The following is an 8,730-nucleotide window of genomic DNA, read 5'->3' as shown; positions in this document are numbered from 1 at the left end:
TTCTACAGAGAGATTATAGAAGTTACAGTTCTGTGAAGAGGCAAAAATGCTGAGATGATTGTGAAGCTTGCACAAAGAGATACTTGTTCTTCAAAGTTATATTGGCTTCTTGATCTGAATAAAGGTTATTTTTATTGCTGTAGTGCTACAACTGATTCAGCACTTGCTCATCCCAGGAGTCTTTATTTGTTCTCTGGAGTTTTATCTTGTTAAATATGCAGGACTTGACAGTGGTAGTTTTACTGATACTTAACCTTTTGATTCTGTAGTCAAAGACTGTATCTAATCTTGTGTTTCTGTGTTCCTATCGCATCACCTGGGTAAGCCGCACATAGAGGGAGGTTTCAGTGACTGGCAATCCCACAACAGGTTTATTTAGCATGTTTTATTCATAAGCAATACTTGCATTTTCCAATTTTACTAGAAATTACCCTGTGTATTGCTTTACAGGATGTTTTGTTCCTGACCAAAAATGTGTTCATCTGCCTGTAATCCACTAGATGGTGTAGTTGACATGACTTGAAAGTCAGAAGCAGCTGCAATTGATACCAGTTCATGTAACATGTCCTTGAATTTGCAGATACACCAGGATGGCTTTGAAGAATGTTTTACATCCATGTGTTGCCCTTTTGGTGGGTTTCAGGCCTTTCATGTTGCACAAAGTTCAAATATTGGTAGCATGAGCACCTTTACCATAGTATATTTTAGGAAGAAAAAAAAAAAGTCTTCCAGTAAGGATACCTGCTGAAACTTTTTATGAGACTTCAATGGTTCCAGGTAGATCAAGCCATTTCCAGAGGTCTCTTTCAACCTTAACTATTCCTCATTTCTCTTATTGATGGGCTCTTGGTCAATAATGATGGGGTAAGAGAGGCTCCTTAGTGCAGGAAAGCACCTGATAGCTATGCCTTCCCACATAGATTACAAAACAGCGAATCCCAATGCACAGGAGGGGGAAAACAGGACACTAAGCTTGGAAGTGGGTTTCCTTTTAATTCTTGCTGTGCCAGATATTAGCTAGTGTTGTAGTTTAACCTGAGCTAGCAATACACCCATGATAGCTGCTCACTCACCTCCTCCTACACCGCTAATAGGGGAGAGAATCAAAAGGGAAGCGAGAAACTTGGATTGAGATGAACACAGTTTAATAAAATAACAAAATACTAATACACTCCTAGTAAATATATATAAAAAGTAGAAATAAAAGATACTGAAGACAATTCCTCCCAAACTCTGTCCACAGTAAGCAGCCAGTCCCAGGAAGCAGCATTCTGGACTTGAAAAAAACAGGAAAAAGGCAGAAAGGCTTAGAGGCCTCTGCAAAATGGCAAAAAGCCAAATTAAGCATCCTGCACTGAACTCCCCCAGCTGCACCTGAGAGAGAGTGCGAGTGAGCGGAAGAGCTACCTGGAAGGTCCTGACTCTCCTTAAATCTGAAGCATGATGCTAATGGGATGGAATACTCTCACTGATCAGTCTGGATGTCAGTCAAGCTCTGCCCCCCTTCCTCAATGCCTCTCGCCTGTGGGCAGAGTGCTCAGAATGTCCTTGGCTCTCAGACTAGAGCAATTAAAAACATTAGCTCTGTGCTGGGTTGTTATGTCTTGTTCTCAAACTAAGTCAATAATAATGAGTGTGCTAGCTATGGGGAAAAAAAAGGTTTCTGGCTGCATGAAGAAAATTAACCCATTTTCAGTCAAGCCAGCAGAGCTAGGTATCTTTTTATTTTATGGAACACGTAATTGCTTTGCCTAAACCTGTTTTAACAGGAACGTAGAAGAATTCCCTTGGTGTCTGCAGGATGCCTTTCATAACCCCGTTATGACAGCTGCTTGAAATGTCTCTCTTTAAAGTGGTGTTTATAACATCTCATTGTTAGCCTGTTTGTCCATTTGTTTTTGTGCAAGTGACTGCTGGTGGGCATTTTCTGATGACTGTGTATTAGAGGTGAGCCACAGTTGAGGAGTGACCAGGGTGACTGACAATGATCATGCCCTAGGTTAGAGGAGAGTCTTGGGCCTGTTTCTATGTCCAGACCTTCTGCTGTCTATCAAGGGACTGAGTGGGGATGGTTGCTGACTGCTGAAGAGGCATATTTTAGAATAAAGATTTCTTTGCAGACCTGTTGTAGCCTGTACAACTTGAAACTGTAGAGAACCAAGATGAGGTGGGGATTTCACTTTTGTAAAGTAGGTTAGCTTATCTAAGATTAAAATGTAAAGTACACTGATTCAGAATTTGTTTTCTGAAGGAGGACAGGACTTGTTACTGCCCCTGCTCTTCTTGAAGGCAGACTTCTATGAAGCAAGTCAGTGGGAAGCTGTTCTTGTAGCTGTGTCCTGGTATGTAAGTCTTTACTGATACACCAATACGTTTGGCTGGTGTTACCACGTGTATGATTCCCACAAAGTCTGATACCTTTCAGAATGTGTGCATACTAACCCTTGCCTATAATCCTGCAACAGTAAGGTGTATGTTAGAGTGAGAATTTCTTCTACCTTACTCCAATCTACTTAGGCCTAAAAGCCTTTCTAAAGCTACTCCGCAATGCATGAAACTGTTTTGGCTATGTCAGCCAATGGAAGATGTTTACAATTAAAAAAAATTGTATAGTGACTTTTAAAGAAAGCTGTGGAAGAGTGCTGGGAAACACTTGTTGGCATAGATAGCTGTAAACTACTATTTGTGTTTGGTTTAATTTCTGATTTGCACCGTAACTAAGCTGCAGGAGGTGCTAGTGTAGAAGGATAGTTTCTGTGCGGCTCCGGTTCCTGCAGTGCATTGGCAGTAGTAGCTTCCTGTTGACAAGGTAATTACTGTATTCTGGACTGAGTCTTTGTCAAGGCCAAGTGCTTCAGGTTGCTGATTTTATGGCTCACAGAGTTACTTCTGCGTAAACTGGAGACTCCCTATAAGCATTACTCAAAAAGGTATTTTTAATTAGTAAGGTAATAACAGAAGATAGAGGAGAGAATTAAAAAAAAGGAAACTAAAATTCTTGGAAGCCATCAAGTTTTTCCCTGTCTCCCCAGAGATAGGGGTTTGACTGCTTTTTCTTGCTGTTGTTCCTGCTGGTAGTGTTGGCTGTGCTCTTTCTCTCACTTTTTTCCCCCTCCCTATTCTCCCCTTGGGTAATGTGATTCTCATGCTGCTAGTGTTAAGGGTGATATCTGTTGTTTGCACTGGGTTTCAAGGAGAGTGATATTTTTCTTAATAAATAAATGAAACCTGAGAAATGCTTTTGGAAGTGCTTATTGTGAGACAGACTGACCCAGGAGAGTTGAATAGCCACTTCAGTGACAAGGAAGGACAAAGCTGGGTTTGTTGGGTCGTCCCATTGATCCTGGTTTTGTGGAGATGCAGGAAGAACCTGCATTTCTTAATAATCACTGCAGTTTTTCCTTGTTTGAGCACTTCCACTTTAAAAAGTTGCAGGGTGCAGCTGCCACACACTTGCCTTCTCAAATCCTCTAAAGTAGGGTTAGATGATATAGCTGAAGTTGTCAGCATGTTTCTGCTGTGGAATGTGATGACCCCTGTTCTGTTGCTCTTGTCCCTTGCTTTCAGTTGTGCTGCCACCAGTTCTCGTAGTCGTCACTGTCCTGATTAAAATTGCTAATCTGAAGGAAAACAGTTTCATTTATCTTTCATGAACAACTTTCTGGAGTGCGAGTTGAAATGGCTTTTCAAGAGGCAGGGTGAACGCAGAAAAGGCAGCTGTCCCCTTTTGGCAGTAGTGAGTGGTGTTTAGATGCACTCAGTCCAGCTGCGACTTGGTACAGCTTTGCGGGTTTTCTGGGTCAGTCTCCTATTGAATCAGGAGGTGGCAGCATCTTGCATTTGTTGCTTATTTTGATCCCAGACCAATGTGAATTGTTTGATTTTCTTTGCTGTGGAAAGTGGCCTGCGGTGGCTATGGCTGGAGGAAAGGAAACACAGGGCCTGCTCTAGATTGCCAGCATGAAAGCACTGGTTGGCCTAGACAGACCTTGTCTGGAGATGGCAGGATTTGTTCTGGGCCATTTTTTAAGTGGTGAATTTTTGCTCCTTGTCCTGTGTCTGTTTTCTTGGGAAACAAGTGGGGCTGTAAGGTTGCAGTTAAGGTCATCCCTAAGGTGTATTTCTCAGAACTGTTTTTGACATTTGCATTTGCTTGGACTGAATCCAGCTGGGCACTTGCAGAACTGTTAGAGCTCTTGCCTGAGTCTTATGGAAGCCACAAGGTCCTAAGCAGATACTTCAAGTTAAGCATGTCCTTATGCTCCTTGCTGAATCATGTTACAGTTAGCTCTTGTTATTGCCAATGAACCCTATACTAGGAGCTCAGCCTATATGCTATGCTGCACTGAAGGGGTGAGGAATGTATTTGGTATTCTATACTCGCTCCCTTCTGTCTGCCATGATTTAGAGTTGCTGAAAAGTACAGCTCTCTTCTTAGTTGTCATCTCACTGGAAGCATATGAACAATTACTGTATGGTACAAACTGTCTAGCCCAACTAGGCAGGGGTTTAAAGAACAGGCTTGACAAGACTAGGTGTCTACATGATACTATTATAGACCCTGTCATTAGCTAGATAGCCCTACCTTAACTTATCCTGAAATAGATGAATTAGCACCCTGACGCGAACCAAAGAATTTTTTTTTTGGTCACAAAAATAGCATCCAGTGCTCTGTGTGCAGTAAGTATTCACACCCACTGGTAGCAGAGTAGTTTAAAGCTATCTGTGATGGACAGATAGCTTCCAGAAACGTAATGGGGAGAACACACCAGGTTTCCCTGTCTCATGCCAGTGTATTTTTCTGTTGTTCTGTGTTGTCTGAAGAAAAAAAATGCAGAGTTTTTCTTTCTGGCAGTACAGACTCTCAAACAAGAATTGCAAGAAAGGCAGCACTCTGTGCTGCTGAGGTACTGGATTGTAAAGGTCACCTTTTCCAGCTCGCACTGTTGCAGCTGACTACAGCGAGGGCTTCTGCATGCTGGCAGTTCTGAACATCTGCTTAGTTTCTGACTGGAAAGAACTGTTCAGGATTGGAAGTCTGATTAAAGACTGAATATAATCATTGGGATAATGTTGCTGGGAAGTCATCTTTAAAGAAAGAACGAGGCTTCTGTTTGAGTTTGCAGGGGGTTTTCTGTTAATAAGTAGTTCTTTGGGAGGCCTAACAGAAGCAAAACCCAGTTACCTGTCTTTAGCAGAGTTTCTTGTATCAAGATGTGAGCATAAATGTCTTGTTCTCAATAGGGGCAGTAGCCTGTTTTCCCACCCTGCTTCCCTGTCTGCCCTTTAAAGTTCTTAAAATTTCAGAGCCTGTTGGGTTTGTTGGCAGACACTTGTCTGTATTAATCGTCTTTCTAAGAAACCAGGTTCTAAGTAGCAGCTGCTCAGAGGTTCAGACTGCTAGAAGCAATATCTGAGGGAAATTGAAGAGCAGGAAGCAGCTAAGAAAAATGTATTCCATCTCATGATTGTAGAAATGTTTGTTTAGCATGCTCGCCTGTGTTTTGGTATAGAGGTTATGTATGCATCCATCTCTTGACCCCCAAAACATGAACCCCAGCAGAATGGAACCAAATGATATGCTGTTCATAAAAAAGAAGCAGCATGCGAATAGACATTAGATGTTGTGTGAGTTACTGTCTCATTCTGCACATATAAGCATGTGGATAGTTGTCAAGATGAGACACGCATGTTCTACTATGGCAGGAAATTCCTTTTCTCCCGATATTGTTCCTTCTGTGCATCTGCAGTCTTTATGGTCAGTCTTGGTTGTGAATAGATGTCTTGGTTGAAATTCCGAAAGTTGTGCTGATTTAAAACCTGGCTTAGTGTAGTTCATTGGGGATGACTGCGTGCATCACGACTGGCAGATAAGCTGGTAAGAGCCACTGAAGCGTTTGCTGGCTTTTGTTTGTATGGTGGATATAGTTTTTCCTATGATTTGGTCCCATGGAGCCAGGTTGCCCTGTTCTTAACCTCTCATTCCAGCACCAAAGGAGCTGTTAAGGCTGTGACTCTGTATGTTGTCATTTCAATGCAGGTTTTGGCTTGTCTCTTGGTTTTGTTCTCTCCTTGTCTTCCAGGTGAATCACTGCTGTTATCTGATATCACACCCTATTTTTAAACCACAATGCTCTTCTGTTTCTAGGGCTGCTGTGCTTCATAGCACTGGCGTTTAAACTTGCTCTTTCTGTGTCCTGTTCCAGTTGGTTTGTGTTATGTTTAGTTTTTTTCTGTGTTGGCTTGCTTATCAAATGGTTATCAGTGTTGCCCTCATTGGATCCTTAAAATCATGAATCAGATGGCAAAACTATGAGGTTGCATAGAAAACCAGCAGAGGTACAATAGAAGCTAGGGCTGAAACAGTATTGGTGAGTCTTCCGATTCCTCCTCCACCACAGGCATGATCAGCTACAGTTTAAGTACTCCTGGTTGTTTATTTAGAGAAGCTTTAGAGTATCTGTAACTGGAGCTTGGAAGAACAGGTTGGACAATTAAGTGCTCAGATACCATTAGGGTGGGTATTCTATTGCCTTTGCATTTTAGCATGAGTAGGATTCATACTTTAGTGCTTTGCCTCACCATAAATGTTAAAGGAATGAAACTACATTACCAGGAAGTATCTTGTCTACAGCAGACAATTGGGAAGAGGTAGAATGTTGAAAGGAAAACATTAGACTGAATCAGTGATCAAAATCAGTATTGACAGGATTGCATGTGTTTGAAGCCTTGATCTCGCACAGAAGGTTTCAGTATAGCACTGAAAAAGTTGAAGTTCAATTAAGGTCATCCTTCTCAGGAAACTGTCTGTGAATTGGATTCAAGAAATGTCTCTTACTTGGGATGGCACTTTGGCCTGTGTGTATGTCCCTCTAGAATAATTCAAGTTAATAATATTTTAAATTATGTCCTAAAGGGCTTCTGCACATTTAGAACCTTTAAGCTTCTCCTGACTATGCATGTCAAGGTGTGTCTCTTCCCACCACCCTTCCATTGTAAACCAGAATACAGTGTGCATGACCCCGTCTCCTTGTATGGTGTGTTTGTGGTTGAGTGCTCTAGCTGGTTAAAGTATGTGAGTGAACTCTTAATGACTGAGTCCTGCTGCTGGAAGCTGTGGTGCTAGTTGTGTGGCAAGGCTTCCTTTGGGGCTTGATAAACCTTGCTGATAAGCAGTGACTTTCAGGGAGACAGAACGCTTGCAAGAGGTCGCAGGAGGGGCCTTATGCAACTCCTGCGCCTTTGCAGCCTTTGTCCCAGAGAGGAGTTATGGTGGAAGCAGACAATGAAATAGAAGAGATTTGAGATGGAGGCAATCAATGATGGCTCACTCTGGAAAAGCTTAAGCATTTGTCTTGGTGTCTCAGTTATTCTCTGGGAGCATCCACCTATCAAGCTTCTTCATACAGTTCTCTGATGAATTTGAAATATTGCTTTTCCTTTCTCTCTCAGCCTTAGTTCTCTATCAGTTGGCTGTTGGACTGATCTACTTCTGCAGCTCATTGCAGTTTTACTGTGAACTGTCACTGGTTCTGTCTCCTTTCTGCCCTTCCTCTGCCAGCTGGCTTTCTCTGCAAGGCACTGACAAGGTCTGCTGCAAAGCAAGTCAGCTGAGTACAGCTCACCTTCTCTGACCCAAGTGTAGAAATTCTTGCATGCTGAGGTGTGTTTTTTCAGGCACAGCTTGCTGGGCAATTATTCAGATGAGTCATAATACATAGGTCTAGTTTATTCTGCAGGGTTTCTTTTGAGTTTGTCAGCACCGTTGGGTCACAAGCTCCACTTGTCTGCTTGTTTCTGATGTAGAATTTAATATTCCATTTTTAGGACACTTTGGCAGGTCTTGGACCCCTCAGGCATGAACTGCGAGACCCAAATGAGCATGTTTGGGGTTTTAGATACTTTGAGTTTTTGCTCCTTTTTTCACAAATGTGTCTTGCACTTTGCTGAAAACAGTTAACACATGCCTGAGGATCCTCTGTTCTGCATCTCCTGAAGTGGAAGCAGATGTAAAAATATGTAGTGTTACTGCACTGACTATCTGCTTTATCCTTGTACTGGACGTTTAGAAGCCCTTCAGGTACCTGGCTTTGATTTAATGGAAAAACTACAGGCTCTTTTTGTTCTCTGCTCTTGAAATCCCTAGCTATTACAACAGATTTTCAATTCAGTTGTGGTTTTTCATTCTGGTGTCCAAAGTTGTTTGAAACTTGCTTTAATCTGACCTGCACGATGCTCAGCTCCTTGGTTTGTCAGGGGTAACCTTGTCCTGGGTGACTCTGAGGGGAGCTGACCCTGGCCAGCAATGGAGCACCCACCAGCTGATGGCTCAGGGCCACCCAGTGGGATGAGGGAGAGAACCAGAAGAGCAAAAGTGAGGGAAAAACTTGTGGGTCAAGATCAAGAGGGTTTAAATGAAGGATGGGATGTGGGAGGGAGCATGATCGGCGATGCAAAGACAACAACTCACCACCTTCCACAAGCAGTGGGATGCCCAGCCAGTCTCCGAGCAATGACTGCTTTGGAAAGTAGTAACCCACAGGTTTTTTGCCAAGCATGATGTTATGTGGTGTGGAATTTCTGTTTGATCTACGTGGGTCAGCTGTCTCGACTGTGACCCCTCCTAATCTTTTGCCCACCTCTATCCTCCTTGCTGGTGGGGAGAGGAAGAGCAGAGTGAGAATCAAAGATGACCTTGATGCTGTGCAAGCACTGTTCAGCAATACCTAA

This window comes from Caloenas nicobarica, chromosome 4 (assembly GCF_036013445.1).
Source record: "Caloenas nicobarica isolate bCalNic1 chromosome 4, bCalNic1.hap1, whole genome shotgun sequence".
Classification (NCBI taxonomy): Eukaryota; Metazoa; Chordata; class Aves; order Columbiformes; family Columbidae; genus Caloenas; species Caloenas nicobarica.
Note: the sequence above shows the minus strand (reverse complement) of the source record.